This window comes from Tachypleus tridentatus, unplaced genomic scaffold (genome assembly GCF_004210375.1).
Source record: "Tachypleus tridentatus isolate NWPU-2018 unplaced genomic scaffold, ASM421037v1 Hic_cluster_2, whole genome shotgun sequence".
NCBI lineage: Eukaryota > Metazoa > Arthropoda > Merostomata > Xiphosura > Limulidae > Tachypleus > Tachypleus tridentatus.
This window is the reverse complement of record NW_027467782.1, coordinates 6,108,686-6,133,725: the sequence shown is the minus strand read 5'-3', so window position 1 is coordinate 6,133,725 and position 25,040 is coordinate 6,108,686. Positions and strand designations below refer to the sequence as shown.

General features: G+C 34.2%; 1 protein-coding gene and 1 long non-coding RNA gene across 7 annotated transcripts in view; one reads left to right on the top strand and one right to left on the bottom strand.

Annotated features, from left to right (window-relative positions):
- Positions 1 to 14,052, top strand: part of LOC143242679 (uncharacterized) — a 198,335-nt gene extending 184,283 nt beyond the window's left edge. The window contains exon 3 of the long non-coding RNA XR_013023139.1: positions 13,667 to 14,052. This is a non-coding gene — a long non-coding RNA (uncharacterized LOC143242679). The remainder of the gene's footprint in view (positions 1 to 13,666) is intronic.
- The window catches only part of LOC143242662 (uncharacterized), a 312,274-nt gene that overhangs the window by 234,376 nt on the left and 52,858 nt on the right, over positions 1 to 25,040 (bottom strand). The window lies entirely within an intron of this gene.

Below are 25,040 nucleotides of genomic sequence, written 5' to 3'. Positions count from 1 at the left end.
AATACTCAACTGACGACAAGAATATCACTAACAACAACAATACTCAACTGACGACAAGAATATCACTAACTAACAACAATACTCAACTGACGACAAGAATATCACTAACTAACAACAATACTCAACTGACGACAAGAATATCACTAACTAACAACAATACTCAACTGACGACAAGAATATCACTAACTAACAACAATACTCAACTGACGACAAGAATATCACTAACTAACAACAATACTCAACTGACGACAAGAATATCACTAACAAACAACAATACTCAACTGACGACAAGAATATCACTAACTAACAACAATACTCAACTGACGACAAGAATATCACTAACAAACAACAATACTCAACTGACGACAAGAATATCACTAACTAACAACAATACTCAACTGACGACAAGAATATCACTAACTAACAACAATACTCAACTGACGACAAGAATATCACTAACTAACAACAATACTCAACTGACGACAAGAATATCACTAACAAACAACAATACTCAACTGACGACAAGAATATCACTAACTAACAACAATACTCAACTGACGACAAGAATATCACTAACTAACAACAATACTCAACTGACGACAAGAATATCACTAACTAACAACAATACTCAACTGACGACAAGAATATCACTAACAAACAACAATACTCAACTGACGACAAGAATATCACTAACTAACAACAATACTCAACTGACGACAAGAATATCACTAACTAACAACAATACTCAACTGACGACAAGAATATCACTAACTAACAACAATACTCAACTGACGACAAGAATATCACTAACTAACAACAATACTCAACTGACGACAAGAATATCACTAACTAACAACAATACTCAACTGACGACAAGAATATCACTAACTAACAACAATACTCAACTGACGACAAGAATATCACTAACTAACAACAATACTCAACTGACGACAAGAATATCACTAACAAACAACAATACTCAACTGACGACAAGAATATCACTAACAAACAACAATACTCAACTGACGACAAGAATATCACTAACTAACAACAATACTCAACTGACGACAAGAATATCACTAACTAACAACAATACTCAACTGACGACAAGAATATCACTAACAACAACAATACTCAACTGACGACAAGAATATCACTAACTAACAACAATACTCAACTGACGACAAGAATATCACTAACAAACAACAATACTCAACTGACGACAAGAATATCACTAACTAACAACAATACTCAACTGACGACAAGAATATCACTAACAAACAACAATACTCAACTGACGACAAGAATATCACTAACTAACAACAATACTCAACTGACGACAAGAATATCACTAACAAACAACAATACTCAACTGACGACAAGAATATCACTAACAAACAACAATACTCAACTGACGACAAGAATATCACTAACAAACAACAATACTCAACTGACGACAAGAATATCACTAACTAACAACAATACTCAACTGACGACAAGAATATCACTAACTAACAACAATACTCAACTGACGACAAGAATATCACTAACTAACAACAATACTCAACTGACGACAAGAATATCACTAACTAACAACAATACTCAACTGACGACAAGAATATCACTAACAACAACAATACTCAACTGAACAATATCACTAACAACTACTCAACTGACGACAAGAATATCACTAACTAACAACAATACTCAACTGACGACAAGAATATCACTAACTAACAACAATACTCAACTGACGACAAGAATATCACTAACAAACAACAATACTCAACTGACGACAAGAATATCACTAACTAACAACAATACTCAACTGACGACAAGAATATCATCAACTAACAACAATACTCAACTGACGACAAGAATATCACTAACAAACAACAATACTCAACTGACGACAAGAATATCACTAACAAACAACAATACTCAACTGACGACAAGAATATCACTAACAAACAACAATACTCAACTGACGACAAGAATATCACTAACAAACAACAATACTCAACTGACGACAAGAATATCACTAACTAACAACAATACTCAACTGACGACAAGAATATCACTAACTAACAACAATACTCAACTGACGACAAGAATATCACTAACTAACAACAATACTCAACTGACGACAAGAATATCACTAACTAACAACAATACTCAACTGACGACAAGAATATCACTAACAAACAACAATACTCAACTGACGACAAGAATATCACTAACTAACAACAATACTCAACTGACGACAAGAATATCACTAACTAACAACAATACTCAACTGACGACAAGAATATCACTAACTAACAACAATACTCAACTGACGACAAGAATATCACTAACTAACAACAATACTCAACTGACGACAAGAATATCACTAACTAACAACAATACTCAACTGACGACAAGAATATCACTAACAAACAACAATACTCAACTGACGACAAGAATATCACTAACAAACAACAATACTCAACTGACGACAAGAATATCACTAACTAACAACAATACTCAACTGACGACAAGAATATCACTAACTAACAACAATACTCAACTGACGACAAGAATATCACTAACAAACAACAATACTCAACTGACGACAAGAATATCACTAACTAACAACAATACTCAACTGACGACAAGAATATCACTAACTAACAACAATACTCAACTGACGACAAGAATATCACTAACTAACAACAATACTCAACTGACGACAAGAATATCACTAACTAACAACAATACTCAACTGACGACAAGAATATCACTAACTAACAACAATACTCAACTGACGACAAGAATATCACTAACTAACAACAATACTCAACTGACGACAAGAATATCACTAACTAACAACAATACTCAACTGACGACAAGAATATCACTAACTAACAACAATACTCAACTGACGACAAGAATATCACTAACAAACAACAATACTCAACTGACGACAAGAATATCACTAACAAACAACAATACTCAACTGACGACAAGAATATCACTAACTAACAACAATACTCAACTGACGACAAGAATATCACTAACTAACAACAATACTCAACTGACGACAAGAATATCACTAACTAACAACAATACTCAACTGACGACAAGAATATCACTAACAAACAACAATACTCAACTGACGACAAGAATATCACTAACAAACAACAATACTCAACTGACGACAAGAATATCACTAACTAACAACAATACTCAACTGACGACAAGAATATCACTAACTAACAACAATACTCAACTGACGACAAGAATATCACTAACAAACAACAATACTCAACTGACGACAAGAATATCACTAACAAACAACAATACTCAACTGACGACAAGAATATCACTAACTAACAACAATACTCAACTGACGACAAGAATATCACTAACAAACAACAATACTCAACTGACGACAAGAATATCACTAACTAACAACAATACTCAACTGACGACAAGAATATCACTAACAAACAACAATACTCAACTGACGACAAGAATATCACTAACAAACAACAATACTCAACTGACGACAAGAATATCACTAACAAACAACAATACTCAACTGACGACAAGAATATCACTAACTAACAACAATACTCAACTGACGACAAGAATATCACTAACAAACAACAATACTCAACTGACGACAAGAATATCACTAACAAACAACAATACTCAACTGACGACAAGAATATCACTAACAAACAACAATACTCAACTGACGACAAGAATATCACTAACAACAACAATACTCAACTGACGACAAGAATATCACTAACTAACAACAATACTCAACTGACGACAAGAATATCACTAACTAACAACAATACTCAACTGACGACAAGAATATCACTAACAAACAACAATACTCAACTGACGACAAGAATATCACTAACAAACAACAATACTCAACTGACGACAAGAATATCACTAACAAACAACAATACTCAACTGACGACAAGAATATCACTAACTAACAACAATACTCAACTGACGACAAGAATATCACTAACTAACAACAATACTCAACTGACGACAAGAATATCACTAACTAACAACAATACTCAACTGACGACAAGAATATCACTAACTAACAACAATACTCAACTGACGACAAGAATATCACTAACAAACAACAATACTCAACTGACGACAAGAATATCACTAACTAACAACAATACTCAACTGACGACAAGAATATCACTAACTAACAACAATACTCAACTGACGACAAGAATATCACTAACAAACAACAATACTCAACTGACGACAAGAATATCACTAACAAACAACAATACTCAACTGACGACAAGAATATCACTAACTAACAACAATACTCAACTGACGACAAGAATATCACTAACAAACAACAATACTCAACTGACGACAAGAATATCACTAACAAACAACAATACTCAACTGACGACAAGAATATCACTAACAAACAACAATACTCAACTGACGACAAGAATATCACTAACAAACAACAATACTCAACTGACGACAAGAATATCACTAACAAACAACAATACTCAACTGACGACAAGAATATCACTAACTAACAACAATACTCAACTGACGACAAGAATATCACTAACAAACAACAATACTCAACTGACGACAAGAATATCACTAACTAACAACAATACTCAACTGACGACAACAATATCACTAACAACAATACTCACACGACAATATCACTAACTAACAACAATACTCAACTGACGACAAGAATATCACTAACAAACAACAATACTCAACTGACGACAAGAATATCACTAACAAACAACAATACTCAACTGACGACAAGAATATCACTAACTAACAACAATACTCAACTGACGACAAGAATATCACTAACAAACAACAATACTCAACTGACGACAAGAATATCACTAACAAACAACAATACTCAACTGACGACAAGAATATCACTAACTAACAACAATACTCAACTGACGACAAGAATATCACTAACAAACAACAATACTCAACTGACGACAAGAATATCACTAACTAACAACAATACTCAACTGACGACAAGAATATCACTAACTAACAACAATACTCAACTGACGACAAGAATATCACTAACTAACAACAATACTCAACTGACGACAAGAATATCACTAACTAACAACAATACTCAACTGACGACAAGAATATCACTAACAAACAACAATACTCAACTGACGACAAGAATATCACTAACTAACAACAATACTCAACTGACGACAAGAATATCACTAACTAACAACAATACTCAACTGACGACAAGAATATCACTAACTAACAACAATACTCAACTGACGACAAGAATATCACTAACTAACAACAATACTCAACTGACGACAAGAATATCACTAACTAACAACAATACTCAACTGACGACAAGAATATCACTAACTAACAACAATACTCAACTGACGACAAGAATATCACTAACTAACAACAATACTCAACTGACGACAAGAATATCACTAACAACAACAATACTCAACTGACGACAAGAATATCACTAACAAACAACAATACTCAACTGACGACAAGAATATCACTAACAAACAACAATACTCAACTGACGACAAGAATATCACTAACAAACAACAATACTCAACTGACGACAAGAATATCACTAACTAACAACAATACTCAACTGACGACAAGAATATCACTAACTAACAACAATACTCAACTGACGACAAGAATATCACTAACAAACAACAATACTCAACTGACGACAAGAATATCACTAACAAACAACAATACTCAACTGACGACAAGAATATCACTAACTAACAACAATACTCAACTGACGACAAGAATATCACTAACTAACAACAATACTCAACTGACGACAAGAATATCACTAACAAACAACAATACTCAACTGACGACAAGAATATCACTAACTAACAACAATACTCAACTGACGACAAGAATATCACTAACTAACAACAATACTCAACTGACGACAAGAATATCACTAACTAACAACAATACTCAACTGACGACAAGAATATCACTAACTAACAACAATACTCAACTGACGACAAGAATATCACTAACAAACAACAATACTCAACTGACGACAAGAATATCACTAACTAACAACAATACTCAACTGACGACAAGAATATCACTAACAAACAACAATACTCAACTGACGACAAGAATATCACTAACTAACAACAATACTCAACTGACGACAAGAATATCACTAACTAACAACAATACTCAACTATCACTAACTAACAACAATACAACTGAATATCACTAACTAACAACAATACTCAACTGACGACAAGAATATCACTAACTAACAACAATACTCAACTGACGACAAGAATATCACTAACTAACAACAATACTCAACTGACGACAAGAATATCACTAACAAACAACAATACTCAACTGACGACAAGAATATCACTAACTAACAACAATACTCAACTGACGACAAGAATATCACTAACTAACAACAATACTCAACTGACGACAAGAATATCACTAACTAACAACAATACTCAACTGACGACAAGAATATCACTAACTAACAACAATACTCAACTGACGACAAGAATATCACTAACTAACAACAATACTCAACTGACGACAAGAATATCACTAACAAACAACAATACTCAACTGACGACAAGAATATCACTAACTAACAACAATACTCAACTGACGACAAGAATATCACTAACAACAACAATACTCAACTGACGACAAGAATATCACTAACTAACAACAATACTCAACTGACGACAAGAATATCACTAACTAACAACAATACTCAACTGACGACAAGAATATCACTAACAACAACAATACTCAACTGACGACAAGAATATCACTAACTGAACAATACTCAACTGACGACAAGAATATCACTAACTAACAACAATACTCAACTGACGACAAGAATATCACTAACTAACAACAATACTCAACTGACGACAAGAATATCACTAACTAACAACAATACTCAACTGACGACAAGAATATCACTAACTAACAACAATACTCAACTGACGACAAGAATATCACTAACTAAACAACAATACTCAACTGACGACAAGAATATCACTAACAAACAACAATACTCAACTGACGACAAGAATATCACTAACAAACAACAATACTCAACTGACACAAGAATATCACTAACAAACAACAATACTCAACTGACGACAAGAATATCACTAACAAACAACAATACTCAACTGACGACAAGAATATCACTAACAAACAACAATACTCAACTGACGACAAGAATATCACTAACAAACAACAATACTCAACTGACGACAAGAATATCACTAACTAACAACAATACTCAACTGACGACAAGAATATCACTAACAAACAACAATACTCAACTGACGACAAGAATATCACTAACTAACAACAATACTCAACTGACGACAAGAATATCACTAACAACAACAATACTCAACTGACGACAAGAATATCACTAACAAACAACAATACTCAACTGACGACAAGAATATCACTAACTAACAACAATACTCAACTGACGACAAGAATATCACTAACTAACAACAATACTCAACTGACGACAAGAATATCACTAACTAACAACAATACTCAACTGACGACAAGAATATCACTAACAAACAACAATACTCAACTGACGACAAGAATATCACTAACAAACAACAATACTCAACTGACGACAAGAATATCACTAACTAACAACAATACTCAACTGACGACAAGAATATCACTAACTAACAACAATACTCAACTGACGACAAGAATATCACTAACAAACAACAATACTCAACTGACGACAAGAATATCACTAACTAACAACAATACTCAACTGACGACAAGAATATCACTAACAAACAACAATACTCAACTGACGACAAGAATATCACTAACAAACAACAATACTCAACTGACGACAAGAATATCACTAACAAACAACAATACTCAACTGACGACAAGAATATCACTAACAAACAACAATACTCAACTGACGACAAGAATATCACTAACAAACAACAATACTCAACTGACGACAAGAATATCACTAACAAACAACAATACTCAACTGACGACAAGAATATCACTAACTAACAACAATACTCAACTGACGACAAGAATATCACTAACAAACAACAATACTCAACTGACGACAAGAATATCACTAACAAACAACAATACTCAACTGACGACAAGAATATCACTAACAAACAACAATACTCAACTGACGACAAGAATATCACTAACTAACAACAATACTCAACTGACGACAAGAATATCACTAACTAACAACAATACTCAACTGACGACAAGAATATCACTAACAAACAACAATACTCAACTGACGACAAGAATATCACTAACAAACAACAATACTCAACTGACGACAAGAATATCACTAACAAACAACAATACTCAACTGACGACAAGAATATCACTAACTAACAACAATACTCAACTGACGACAAGAATATCACTAACTAACAACAATACTCAACTGACGACAAGAATATCACTAACTAACAACAATACTCAACTGACGACAAGAATATCACTAACTAACAACAATACTCAACTGACGACAAGAATATCACTAACAAACAACAATACTCAACTGACGACAAGAATATCACTAACTAACAACAATACTCAACTGACGACAAGAATATCACTAACTAACAACAATACTCAACTGACAACAAGAATATCACTAACTAACAACAATACTCAACTGACGACAAGAATATCACTAACTAACAACAATACTCAACTGACGACAAGAATATCACTAACTAACAACAATACTCAACTGACGACAAGAATATCACTAACTAACAACAATACTCAACTGACGACAAGAATATCACTAACTAACAACAATACTCAACTGACGACAAGAATATCACTAACAAACAACAATACTCAACTGACGACAAGAATATCACTAACAAACAACAATACTCAACTGACGACAAGAATATCACTAACAAACAACAATACTCAACTGACGACAAGAATATCACTAACTAACAACAATACTCAACTGACGACAAGAATATCACTAACTAACAACAATACTCAACTGACGACAAGAATATCACTAACTAACAACAATACTCAACTGACGACAAGAATATCACTAACAAACAACAATACTCAACTGACGACAAGAATATCACTAACAAACAACAATACTCAACTGACGACAAGAATATCACTAACTAAAAACAATACTCAACTGACGACAAGAATATCACTAACAAAAAACAATACTCAACTGACGACAAGAATATCACTAACTAACAACAATACTCAACTGACGACAAGAATATCACTAACTAACAACAATACTCAACTGACGACAAGAATATCACTAACTAACAACAATACTCAACTGACGACAAGAATATCACTAACTAACAACAATACTCAACTGACGACAAGAATATCACTAACAAACAACAATACTCAACTGACGACAAGAATATCACTAACTAACAACAATACTCAACTGACGACAAGAATATCACTAACTAACAACAATACTCAACTGACGACAAGAATATCACTAACTAACAACAATACTCAACTGACGACAAGAATATCACTAACTAACAACAATACTCAACTGACGACAAGAATATCACTAACTAACAACAATACTCAACTGACGACAAGAATATCACTAACAAACAACAATACTCAACTGACGACAAAAATATCACTAACTAACAACAATATTCATTTGAAGAGAAGAATATCACTAACGATCAACAATACTCAACTGACAACAAGAATATCAATAACTAACAACAATACTCAACTGACGACAAGAATATCACTAACTAACAACAATACTCAACTGAGGACAAGAATATCACTAACTAACAACAATACTCAACTGACGACAAGAATATCACTAACTAACAACAATACTCAACTGACGACAAAAATATCACTAACTAACAACAATACTCAATTGACAACAAGAATATCACTAACAAACAACAATATTCAATTGAAGAGATGAATATCACTAACGATCAACAATACTCAACTGACAACAAGAATATCAATAGTTAACAACGATACTCAACTGACGACAAGAATATCAATAATTAACAACGATACTCAACTGACGACAAGAATATCACTAACTAACAACAATACTCAAATGACGACAAGAATATCACTAACTAACAACAATACTCAAATGACGACAAGAATATCACTAACAAACAACAATACTCAACTGACGACAAGAATATCACTAACAAACAACAATACTCAACTGACGACAAGAATATCACTAACTAACAACAATACTCAACTGACGACAAGAATATCACTAACTAACAACAATACTCAACTGACGACAAGAATATCACTAACAAACAACAATACTCAACTGACGACAAGAATATCACTAACTAACAACAATACTCAACGGACGACAAGAATATCACTAACTAACAACAATACTCAACTGACAACAAGAGTATCAATACTCAACTGACGACAAGAATATCACTAACTAACAACAATACTCAACTGACGACAAGAATATCACTAACTAACAACAATACTCAACTGACGACAAGAATATCACTAACTAACAACAATACTCAACTGACGACAAGAATATCACTAACTAACAACAATACTCAACTGAGAACAAGAATATCACTAACAAACAACAATACTCAACTGACGACAAGAATATCACTAACTAACAACAATACTCAACTGACGACTAGAATATCACTAACTAACAGCAATACTCAACTTACAACAATGTATACAGCAGTATATGGTTTCGTGGTTTTTTGATTTGTGAGCTGTATTTACTTTAGTTGGTTGATTTTGCTTTCTGTCTAGGTGGGTGCGTATAATGTTTTCTACGGTTTGTGGAGGAAACTTATACTGCTGTATACCATATATTCCTGATATCAGCAAACAAATAACCAACATTTGGCAAAAATTAGTAACAAAATATGACATTCCAATTAATACCAAATTTATTCAAAAACCCGGCACAAAAGTGAGGTCTATACTATGTAAAAACTACACTGACAAACACCACACCAACATTATTTATAAAATACAATGTGATAACTGCCACGACTTCTATATTGGAGAAACAAGTAGAAAAATGGAAACCAGATTCAAAGAACATAAAAAGTCACCTTCACACGTTTTCGAACACTGCAAGTCAATCAAACACAACATAACCATAGAAAACACTCAAATACTAAATAAAGAAACAAACATAAACAAACGCAAAATTAAAGAAGCCTTACTTATACAACAACTTAAGCCCAAAATAAACCAATATAAAGGAACGCCTTTATACCTATATTAATAAAATAAAATAAATAAAATTATATATTCAAACATCTAATACCGCCCTCTACATTTCGACACACAGTTACACAACCCCTTTCAAACATGTGGTCAGCTTCCGGTCAGTTACCTCTTTCTTTGTGAACCTGACGATGACCGAAGAAGGTCGAAACGTTGTTCGCTCTTCTATGTAAAAGTGTTTTCTCAGCCCAAACGAGCCGTTTTTGCATATAAATTTCTCAACAAGTGGGTTTCTCGTCATCACTAATCGGAAACTTGATTTTATTTGAAGTGTGCTATTTCCCCGAAAAGAAACCGAAGGTAACCTAGAGGACTCTTGTATTTTAACTACTCGCACCCCGGTACAGTGGACTTGTCCGGCAGGTAATCATCAGACACTAAAATGACGTCACATAAGAGAAGCTTTCACGTTGCAATTTGTACTGTCGTGACGTCATTAAAATGTACGAGAAGTACTATACACTCTCTACACTTCAACCCAGAGTGACATATGAATTTCAAAACCCTTAATTTGTAACCCTTAATTTGGGTTACATTTACTTATGAAGAACACTTTCGGGGACCTAACAGAAGTAATTCTAGTAATTTTAATATAATTTTAATTACGGAAAGCAAAATATTCTTCTTTTAAGGTCTTCATAGTCCTTTGGATCCTTATCACCATCTTCTGCTTAAATTAGATTTTCATAAAACATAGACTGAAATGTAGCAGTTAATTAACACATCACGGAATATCCCCGAGAGGTTTCATAAAAAAACCCTTTTTTAGAAAAGATAAGTTTATTATAAAGTTTTGTCATTTCCTAGTAAAGTCGTCGGAAAAAATTCACTGTCTTGAGACATTTGCAATAATTTAATAAATCTTATATGAAACAAATTAACTTGTCTATGTGTTCTTAATAATGTGTACAGTAAGATATGCGACACTACACTATTAACGGTCTTGAGAAATAACTACACTTCATTTTGAAAATAATTGTATTTTAAATTATAATTACTTTTACCATCAGAAACATAAGACGGATGAGAAGTAAGAAACAGTAAACTAATCAATAATGAAGTGAGTATATCAATATTTTAACCTTTATTACAGACAAAACATGTACTTTGATAAACTGTACAGATGTTAGTATTTGTTAGTGAAAGGATAAAAGTGCATTCGAGTCCTTGTCAGTGAGATGACAGAGACAAAATTCGAATGTGCACTACAGCAAGAAGAGATACAATTATAGAAACTTATACTTTGGTGATTAAAATTATAAAAATAAAGAGTACAGGTCAATTAAAGTTAGTAAAGATAAAACTGATTTAAATTTAATTAGAGGATATGTAAGAGAAAACTTAATCACACTTTTAAAGAAAATGAAAGAAAACCCTGTAAAACGCTGAAAACACAAAGGAACGTGAAAGTTTCACGATATTTTTAAAGTAGTTATTCGTTTTTCAATAGAAAAGGTCCGGCATGGCCAGGTGGGTTAAGGCGTTCGACTCGTAATCTAAGGTTCGAATTCCGGCCACACCAAACATGCTCAACCTGTCAGCCGTGGGAGCATTATAATGTGATGGTCAATCTCACTATTCGTTGGTAAAAGAGTAACCCAAAAGTTGGCGGTGAGCGGTGATGACTAGCTGACTTCCTTCTAGTCTTACACTGCTAAATTAGGGACGTTTAGCGCAGATAGCAATCGAGTAGTTTGAGCGAAATTAAAAAACAACTTGAATAGAAAACAAAGTGCATTACAAAACCCAAGCTACTGTTTTCTTCCAAAAATTTCTAGGTGTCTGACAGATCGTATCTGTTTTAAAAAGATGTATAAATACTTTATCTGTGATATAAAGTTTACTACAAATATATACATGAGTCGAGCATACAAATCTGAACACCTCAGGAAATAGTAATATTATTTGAGATACCCACAGGTCTTACATCTCTTGCTACACATAGCTTTGTAGGATATAAGCTCTTTCGAAATTACTAAAGGTAAATCCATAAGATGCCAATGGATATCTGTCCAGTTCAGCTGTGTGAATGTGTTATATTGCAAACAGACACTATCAATGTGAACTCTTTGACAAAATTGTCCATTTTATTAGTCCATTACTCTGTATTTTACCTCCCAGGTGACTTAGGTTACCGTGGTTATAACGAGGCAGGAAAACAGTTTTTTTCTATAAAGATGGATACAACTTTTTTTAGTGTGGAAGATCTAAAATATTTGTTGCTTACAGGTGTTTTTAAACTCGTAAATGTTGTTAATTTTAGAAGTCACACAAAGATCTAGAGGTGGAGTTAAAAGAATTGACAAGAAAAAAAGTCGGTTCTACTGTAGAAGAACAGGATCTGGAACCTTTACCAACTGTATAATCTTAACGTTGTATTTACTCAAAAAGTTGACGAATGAATTTTCTCATTAATATTAGTTTTAAGTAAACTTTTAGCTTAATTATTTTTATTTACGTAAAATAAGATATTTGAACATTTTTTCTTGGAATGGCTATAATGATTCTCTATAAGTGTGTTTACTAAACGTTTATTTCTAAACATTTATTCAAACGAATCTTTACTTCTAGAGCCTGAAACTCACACCAAAAACACCTTAATTAGTCTAATGGTGGTTGTAATGTTGGTTCTGCTAAATAAATATAATTATAGAGCAACAAGCGTGTGAACAATGAAATATAATAAGGGTGACTTATTTTACATAAAATATTTTCGTTGCACTAACACAAGGATAAAATAAGAAAATTGATATTCTGATCAAAGTAGAAGAATGAGTACCTTTATGTGACTACAAAACTGATATAACTCTTGGGGAATTAAAGAAACTGTTTTATCTTCTCCCTTCACATTCAGCGATCATTGTGATTATGTGTATTTTTATAGGAATTAGAGAACATTGTATAATGAAATATTATGCTATAATTATATGTGTAGCAAAAACAACAACTATTTAATGATTTATGATTTTAGTATAAAATATTTTCTCACATTATTTTAAAATTTAATCGGATATATAACTTCTCATCCCCCTACTTTACAAGTCCCTGTCAAGCTACTGTTTGTTAACGTAATGAATAACACGTAACGTTGAAATATAAATCTACATGATATAGGGGTTAGGGGAAGCTGGATTTACCAAATATTCACAAACAATTAAACAGTAACAAGTAAATCTTAAAAAAAGTAAGCTAATAAAAATATATCACATTTTCTTGGACGATTTTGTGAGACCACACGACAGTGAGATTTGTAATTATTTATTTTAAATCTTTTTTCATTGAAACTCTACCATATGTTTCCAACAAAAGAAAACAATATCACCTTGACCTCTTCAGAACTCCTGCTGTGAATGCCGGTAATATTGGTTGTACGATATCAGAATTCATCAGGTCGTAATGGAAATACATTCGATAAAATAATATGGAAGCAGTAAAAAACATTTGTGACAAGATAAACGTTCTTAGTGTTGCGTAATGACACACCAATACAATAGATTCCATCTCACCAGCATGAAACATTATTTACTATCATAGATAATAGCCTGTATAGTGTCACTATCTGACACAACTTGTGTCATATTTACTCCCTTGTCTTTGTAAAACTTAAATAATATCAAACAGCTAACTTATTTCTCATAATATGTCTATAGTGGATTAGAAGTAGAACATTTCTCACATTTTTATTTGATTGTTTGTTTTTTTTTTGCTTTGATGCAAGTGGAAATGTGAACATTCAATATGATTTTTGTCAACATGTTTGTAAACGTATCGTGGGTTCTTGGATAGTTTCCCTTCATCTTCTCTCTTCATTTCACTGAATTTACACTCTCAAGCTATTTCACGGGTTGCACCCCTTTATATCCGGTACTGTCCGTGATGTAGTTTGTACAGTATTCAAGCTGAGAGGTGACTTAGAGTGTTGTATGAGTTACCATGACTTCCTTATTTGTTCGAGTTTTTCATTCTTCTTCGTGTCTTAACTATCCTTGCAAAACGTCCCGACTGGTACGGCGGACTAACTGCTTGAAACCGGATTTTGATATCCGAGGTGTGCGGAGCACAGATAGCCATTGTGTAGCTTTGTGCTTAATTCCAATTAATCATTCAATCAATCAGTATTTGCAAAATTTATCCTAAGTCTGCTGTATATTAACGATCCTTAAACTTTAACCTGCAGAGCATAAATTTCCTTTATATACTCTTCAAAAAAAGAAACGCAAAAGGGATATTTTTGTTATTTTAAATAGAAATATATGTAATAACGTTACAAGCTCAAAGTATGTGATGTTACACGTGTTAAGGCACTGATCGTCAGACCAAAGTGACAATAAAAGTTGTGCACTTTGAAAACGGAGGAAAACATCGGATTTTTCGCCAAAACGGATGCGTGACCAATAAATTTGTTGCATGTTCTGCAAGTGCAACATGTGCAAAATCCCTATAAAGTGACGGGTTCTCGGTTTCCATAGCTCAGTGTTAAGCCACCGACACGCAATACAGCTTCGCCATGACTGACTGAAGCACAACGCAACAACGCCATTGATCGCTTGGAAGCAGGCGAATCTCGATCAGATGTTGCCAGAGCTGTGAATGTCCACCAAAGCACCATCACAAGGCTATGGAATTGTCACCAACAACATGGATTAACTCGTGACCGTCCACGATCTGGCAGACCTCGTGTGACCACGCCCGCACAAGATCGCTACATTCGGTTACGTCACCTTCGGGATAGGACCACCACTGCGACGTCTACTGCCTCAAGAGACCTTTTGCACATTCGAGGGAATCTTACGGCTCAACGATACGTCGACGAGATTCTAAGACCCCATGTGCAACCCATCATGGTGAACTTCAATGACGTTTTCAACATGACAACGCCCGTCCTCACACATCCCGACTCACCACTGTCTTCTTGAGACACCACAACATCAACGTTCTTTCCTGGCTCTCCAGATCACCACATTTAAGCCCCATCGAACATCTTTGGGACGAGTTCGACCGACGTCTGCGACGGAGACAACCTCAATCGCAGACTCTACCTCAGCTTGCAGCAGCTTTGCAGGCTGAGTGGACAGCCATTCCACAGGATGTGATTCGTCATATCAACGCTTCCATGGGCAGGAGATGCCAAGTAGTTATTGATGCTTACGGGAGGCATACTCGTTATTGACGTTGAGTGACGTTAAACTTCAACCAATGAGCGTGGACTTCGCCTTTGCAGACTTTGGATGTTCAGCAGTGAATGTGCAGTTTCACACATGTCAAACAGAACTACCTGAAATAAACTTGTTAACAATTTGTCTCATATTTTGCCTTTTGCGTTTCTTTTTTTGAAGAGTATATTAAGTAAAGTATCTGAAACCAAGTGATTCATCAACAGTCACCTAGAAATATCTGTTTCAATGAAATCCAAACCTCATCAGTAAATTGTGACTATTTAAAAAGATAAAAGAAAACAAGAGTTGTGGGATTTTATGAATGGTGTTTTTGATCATACCACTATATTTTATTGAAATTTCTAGAATATTTAAAATTGGTGCCATTCACGTATTGTTGAGAATTATTCATCCAAACAAGCTGTTTAAAATGATAAAAACTTGAAACCTAATTTACCACTTGTCATTGAGTTACACTGATTACAAAGAATTCCACTTGCCATTTTCAAAGTTGTATGTTTAATTACATTTTTCTTTAAATTCTTTTTTACTTTTGTGTAATTTAAACTTGTCTAGGTTTTAAAATGGATCCATGCTATTAAATGAGTAATGGTTACATGAAGCTACAAGCCATGTCCTTAAACAATCTTAGTATTTTCGAAAACAGAGAGCCTGGCATGGCCAAGCGCGTAAGGCGTGCGACTCAAAATCCGAGGGTCGCGGGTTCGCGCCCGCGTCGCGCTAAACATGCTCGCCCTTTCAGCTGTGGGGGCGTTATAATGTTACGGTCAATCCCACTATTCGTTGGTAAAAGAGTATCCCAAGAGTTGGCGGTGGGTGGTGATGACTAGCTGCCTTCCCTCTAGTCTTACACTGCTAAATTAACGACGGCTAGCACAGATAGCCCTCGAATAGCGTTGTGCGAAATTCCAAAACAAACAATCAAAACAGAGTTTAAAATTTCTGAGAAATATTTTCTCTATTGTGACTCAGGAAACATTTAAAAGTAAAGATATCGAAACTTCTAGAAGCGGGGTGAATGATTCTCATGTTGTCAATTTGTACCCACTTCTTCTGGTTTTTGATTAGGATTCTTCTTCTGTTTGTTTCTACTGTCCTGTCACGGGTGTTGATACATAATTGACGTAAGAAACGTCTTTCATAGCTGTGTTGAATTTCGTTTACTATTTGTTTAATGGCTTTAGTGAATTCATTATAACTGTTTTTGCATTTCTGATTTCTTCCTAGTTAACTTGTAAAACTTCGTACTTCAAAGTATTAATAGAGATTGTTTGGAGCATGGCCAGGTGGTTAAGGCACTCAACTCGCAATCTGAGGGTCGAGGATTCGAATCCCCTTCACACCAAATATGGTCGCCCTTTCAGCTGTGGGGGCGTTAAAATGTGACGGTCAATCCCACTATTCGTTGGTAAAAGAGTATCCCAAGAGTTGGCGGTGGGTGGTGATGACTAGCTGCCTTCCCTCTAGTCTTACACTGCTAAATTAACGACGGCTAGCACAGATAGCCCTCGAATAGCTTTGTGCGAAATTCCAAAAACAAACGATCAAAAACAGAGTTTAAAAATTTCTGAGAAATATTTTCTCTATTGTGACTCAGGAAACTTTTAAAAGTAAAGATATCGAAACTTCTAGAAGCGGGGTGAATGATTCTCATGTTGTCAATTTGTACCCACTTCTTCTGGTTTTTGATTAGGATTCTTCTTCTGTTTGTTTCTACTGTCCTGTCACGGGTGTTGATACATAATTGACGTAAGAAACGTCTTTCATAGCTGTGTTGAATTTCGTTTACTATTTGTTTAATGGCTTTAGTGAATTCATTATAACTGTTTTTGCATTTCTGATTTCTTCCTAGTTAACTTGTAAAACTTCGTACTTCAAAGTATTAATAGAGATTGTTTGGAGCATGGCCAGGTGGTTAAGGCACTCAACTCGCAATCTGAGGGTCGAGGATTCGAATCCCCTTCACACCAAATATGGTCGCCCTTTCAGCTGTGGGGGCGTTATAATGTGACGGTCAACTTAACTATTCGTTGGTAAAAGAGTAGCGCAAGAGTTAATGGGAATGAGTAGTCTTACCCAGATAAATAATAGAAACAACAAAAGTTTGGTCTTGGTGTCCGCTGATGCTTTCGTGCATTTGGAAGTTGGATATGCGAGGTATTAATTCATATAGAAAACATTTTCAAGTCTGGTATAAAGTAATGTATTATAATTATGATTGAGCGTGAAATGTTACTGTTAGATTTACACCGAGTCTATTTTTTGTTTTAATCATGTAAGATGGAGGATTTTATTAGTACTTATTTGAATGAGGCCCGTTTCAGAGTAATGGAAGATAATTAATATAAGCAGCATATAAAAAATGGCTATTCCTCTTTTGTTTGGAGACAATGTTGAAGTTAGGACACTATTATCGTTTAGTAATGTTTCACTAAACTTTTATTTTGGTAACTTGTTTTATTACAGCAGGTTAAATCTTTTTTATTTATATTAATGTCAGGTTATCATTTGGATTTAACTTTGTGTAAAAGTGATGATAAAGAGCAACTTCAATTCTAGTTAATTTTTAAGGTTTTCTATTTAATTTCTTTCGTTTTGGAAGATGTTTTTAATGGAGGGATACACCCACCTGATAAGAGCTTTTATCTCGCTCTTACAAGTTTCATACAAACTGTTAAAATAGTTATCTTTGATTTGCGTTTTTAAAATACCAATACATATTTTTTTGCAATATGCTCCACTTTACATTGATCTTTCCCACATAAAGTGAGTAACACAGTACAGTAGTTGGCTAGGACGATATGAACCTATTGGATCACTTCACCGACATTCAATAAATCAATCTTCAATCTCAGTTATTAAGTTATATGATGTATTGACGGTACTTGTGAAAATATCTGAATTTCAACTGTAAATAAAGAGAAATTTAAAAACGTTAAGATAAAATCTTTTCAAATGCGATGTAAAACGCTTTATCCGTCTCTGATTTGAAAACCAAGTAATGATTCAAGTAACTTTTACATAGTTTGAAATAAAAGAAAATTCCGATTGGTACAAGATTAAATAGCGTCTAAACTAGCTTTGTCTTGATATCTGTTTTGTTTTGAATTTCTGGCAAAGTTACTCGAGGGCTATCTGCGCTAGCCGTCCCTAATTTAGCAGTATAAGACAAGAGGGAATGCATCTAGTTATCACCACCCACTGACAACTCTTGGCCTCCTATTTTACTAACAAATAGTGGGATTGACCATCACATTATAATGCCCCACAGCTAAAAGGGCAAGAACGTTTGGTGTGACAGGGATTCGAACCGGCAACCTTCAGATTACGAGTCAAGTTTCTTAACCATCTGGCTATGTCGGGCCACAAATATCTGGTAAGGAACCTGCTAGGTTGAATAAATAATATTAAAATACAATAAGAGTAACTTTTACATAAGGTAAATTTTGACTTTTAATAACTTCATCCTTTCGACCTTTGGTAAGACATAATCATCAGTTAGAAATAGTTGTTATTGTATTTTGAAATTATCTCTTACCTTATTTTCTGAGATATTATACCATGATACTTGCCAGGTTAGTTTTGTTTTCCTTGCAATGAATTAACTACAAAATAATAAGTTGAATATATATTCCTTTTATCTTTCGTTAAATTCTAACCTACGAAATATATTAATAAACTAGATATTTGGCGAAGCGACCTCTGACGTGTTTTCTTTCAACAGCAGATAAAAACAAAATGAAGAGTAAGAAAAATATTTTTTCAAGTTCATAAGTCATGTTGTGTTCTATCGTACAGTTTATAATTCTTTTCGTGATTTATGGCATCTGCACGTTACACTAACGTCACGACAGTACAAATTACAACGTTAAGTACCCCTTACATGGCATCATTTAAGTGTTTACTGACTGAGGGACAGACAGATAACACCCTACAATATAATAGTGCAAATGGTTAAAACAGAAGATCACCAAAGGCTCTCTTACACGGCAATAGTAATAAAAAAGAGCCGCTCTGTATTCGGAGAGTGGTTGAGAATTGATACCATATTATTAGTATCCTCCGGTGTAGAGTGACGTGAGTGGGGTTTGATACGTCACTTGGGGAGAAAACAGTTGTAGTTAAAGTACAGATTGTTGTTTTCTTTTATATTAACATGGATTAAAAGTTTAAGTATCCAATTTCTGTCATGCCACACGGATGTTGGTATAAAACATAAAAACACCGCATGGTTATAAAAATAGTTGTGTCTCTTAGTGTCTAAAATTTGAGCCAAAATGTAGATAAATCCAGTAAGTAATTTCAACTGAAAATATCAGTATAAATCTATTCAGAGACATTTCAGAAGAGTTAGGAAAATTATGAACTCTCGACCTTTAACATATTTCTGTTCAAATGTATGATAGTCTAAAACACAAACTAAATATCCATTGTAAGTTTGAGTTCATCTCCCTCTACACATACAATCTCATAAGGAGTTTTTTTCTAGATCTCTGGTGCCCCGATAAAGTTCATGATAATAATACCATTTTGTGGATCAGATAATGATTATTGTATAAAGAACACTTTTATGTAATAACTTGACCACTAACCAAATATCGTCATTTCACCAGGTAAAATATATCTAAGTAGTCAGTACGACTTCCAGTATTATCAGAAAAGTACAGAAAACAAACCCAACATTCTCTGTAAAGCCACTTACCCACAAAGTTTAAGTGTTTAATCGTCATCTAAGAAATAATGATTATTCAGTCGTGTGTAGTCAGAAACGTAGGTTTTTGAAAACGATAAGGCCATGGCCTGACCACTTGTTAATAGCTACAATTAATGAATTTAAACTTGCTTCTTGTAATACAATACATCACGTTCTATATACGCAGTATAAAAATTCAGTATCCTACTAAAATCATAAAAACCAGACACTTACAGATCGTCACACATTGGTTACCTCAGTGTCACATGATCGTTTAGATCTTCAAAATGACGAAACATAATATTTCTCCATTTCACGAGAAACAGATGTTCGTAAACGGTGGAGAAACTTCTTCAGAGATTTTATGGATTTTTTGTCACTGAAATAGAAACAATAATTACAAATACTGAATTTGTTTTGGTACATTTACACAAAAGTGAATTTCATCGGAGAAGATCTATAGATCTATATTTATTTATATAAACTGTATTATACTGATAAATCCTGGCATTAGGTTTAGTGGCTAATAACTTTAATAACATTGACAAATGTCATGATTTAAATAAGTTCAAACATAAAAAAATATTGTTCAATCAATTTGACAGTACGAGTCGTGTCTCAACAACTACTAGATCTACCGTATACCAGCTAAACTGAAGAGTCCTGATATTACATGAAATACTTCGATAACACAGAGTTTAGTAGATGTGATGTACTTTACATCTTGAAGTTCGTCCTGTGAAATTAAACGTGCTAGAATATTTACATGTTGGCATAAATATCGACTAAATATTCAATATGTATTTGAGGGTCACGTAAAATACGTCACAAAATTTGTTTTCCTGATTTTCAAATACAAGAATTAAAGTTTCAGATAAAATTATAATTGAAAATCGACACTTAGAAAGTATTGAAGACAAAGATGATATGAAAGGTTGCGTTTAGCTGTCCCGGCATGACCACGTGGGTAGGAGGGCCCTGGAATCGTAATCTGAGAGTCGCGAGTTCGAATCCCCATCACATCAAACATTCCCGCCCTTTCACGCGTGGGAGAATGTTTAATGGTCAATCCCACTATTCTTTGATTGTTAGCGGCGTGTGGTGATGACAAGCTGCCTTTCCTTTAGTCGTCCGCTGCTATATTAATGACAGTTAGAGCAGATGGCTTTCCTGTAGCTTTACGCGAATTCAAAACAAACAATTATAACACCATGACTACTTGATAGTAGCTAATACACAAAAGAAACAAACAATTACAACACCATGACTGTTTGATAGTAACTAATACAAAACAAACAAACAACTGGCCCGCCATGGCCAAGCGCGTAAGGCGTGCGACTCGAAATCCGAGGGTCGCGGGTTCGCGCCAGCGTCACGCTAAACATGCTCGCCCTCCCAGCCGTGGGGGCGTATAATGTGACGTTCAATCCCACTATTCGTTGGTAAAAGAGTAGCCCAAAAGTTGGCGGTGGATGGTGATGACTAGCTGCCTTCCCTCTAGTCTTACACTGCTAAATTAGGGACGGCTAGCACAGATAGCCCTCAAGTAGCTTTGTGCGAAATTCCAAAACAAACAAACAACTATAATACCATGACTGTTTGATAGTAACTAATACACAAAACAAACAAACAACTATGACACCATGACTGTTTGATAGTAACTAATACACATCACTGATGTATGTTCTTAAAATCTATCAATATATATGTTCACTATGGTGATTGAAAGACAACTATAAAGAAAAATATATAATATACATTAACTGATACACATATTTTTCAAACCTAACGTGTCCTATTTGATTTAGAAAACATATGGAAACGTCTTTCTACTTTCAAAATGTTTATTCAGTACTTCATCAGTTTTCGTAATTTCATAAATGCTACATTTGGCTAGGTTGTTTTGAATTTTGCACAATGATACATGTGGGTTATCTGCGCTAATTGTCCTTAACTTAGTAGTTATAGACTAGAAAAAGAAGACATATAATCAACACCACCCAATGTTAACAACTCGGTTACACTTTTACCAATAAATAGTGAGACTGATCATCATATTATAACAGTCCCCCCCCCCCAGCTAAACTGAAAGTGTGTTTGGTATGACGGGAGTTCAAATCTACGAAATAAAGGTGGGATATTCCAGTGTTTAATCAGATATATTTGTATTATATTTACCTGGAATAAATTTCTTTTCATCAAATAATCGATATTTGTATATAGGAGGATGAACTTTGATGATAAACAAATGTTAGGAATACATTGAACTCATTTTATTTTTAAGTATCACGTATGTAGTTTTTAATATTTTCGCCTACCAATATCTAATGCAAATATTAATCTGTCCTTGATATAAATTTATGATGGTTTGTTATTTTTATAATTTAACGACACTTCGATGAATATAAGTGGTGAACAAATAATATTAATGTTAAATTATTTTCAACTATAATGAGATTTATCAATATAAATATACGTCTAATATACACTGCTGGCCAAAGTCTTAAGGCCAACGAACATAAAGAAAAAATATTCATTTTGCGTTGTTAGACTGAACCACTTATTTGAGTAAAGCTTCGAAAGATGAAAATAAGCAAATGGAAAATAAAAATAAAAAACTTTTAGCACCTAATATGGAAAATGTGAACGCTATGAAATTAGCTTGAATACTAGCTGGTCAAAAGCTTCAGACCATATTGAAACGAAGCATTAATCGGTAAACACGAAACGAAATTTAGTCATTTATGTTCAAGCAAAAGCGTTGAGAACATTTCCCACTGACATCTCCTATCTCCTGTTTTACATTGGGTAAGAACAAAACAAAGGCTAAAAAAGCTGACAGAGTTTGAACGTGGCAGAATTGTCGAGCTGCAAAAGTAAGGTCTCTCTCAGTGTGCCATTGCTAGTGAGATTGGGCGTTGTAAAACTGCTGTTGAAAATTTCTTAAAAGACCCTGAGGGATACGGAACAAGGATTTCATGTGGTCGCCTCAAGAAAATTTCGCCGGCGTTGAGCAGAACGATTCCAATGTGATAACTGCCACCACTTCTATTTTGGAGAAACAAGTAGAAAAATGGAAACCAGATTCAAAGAACATAAAAGTCACCTTCACACGTTTTCGAACACTGCAAGTCAAATAAACACAACATAACCATAGAAAACACTCAAATACTAAATAAAGAAACAAACATAAACAAACGCAAAATTAAAGAAGCCTTACTTATACAACAACTTAAACCCAAAATAAACCAATATAAAGGAACGCCTTTATACCTGTATTAATATAATAAAATAAATAAAATTATATATTCAAACATCTAACACCGCCCTCTACATTCCGAAACTCAGTTACACAACCCCTTTCAAACATGTGTTCAGCTTCCGGTCAATTACCTCTTTCTTTGTGAACCTGACGATGACCGAAGAAGGTCGAAACGTTGTTCACTCTTCTATGTAAAATATTTTTCAACCCAAACGAGCCGTTTTCGCATATATATGATTCGACGGGTTGTCCGGCAAGACACCAACCGATCGTCGAAGCAGATTAAGGCCCTTACGGACGCAGAATGTGGCTCAAGAACAATAAGACGGTATCTACGAGAAAAAAAAACTTTAACATCTGTAAACGTTTTCAAAGGCCAAACCTCCTTCCACACCATGAAACAGCTCGGTTACACTTTGCTGAAAAGCACCAAACATGGGACGTAGAAAAGTGGAAAAAGGTTTTGTTTTCTGATGAGACAAAATTTAACCTGGATGGTCAAAAT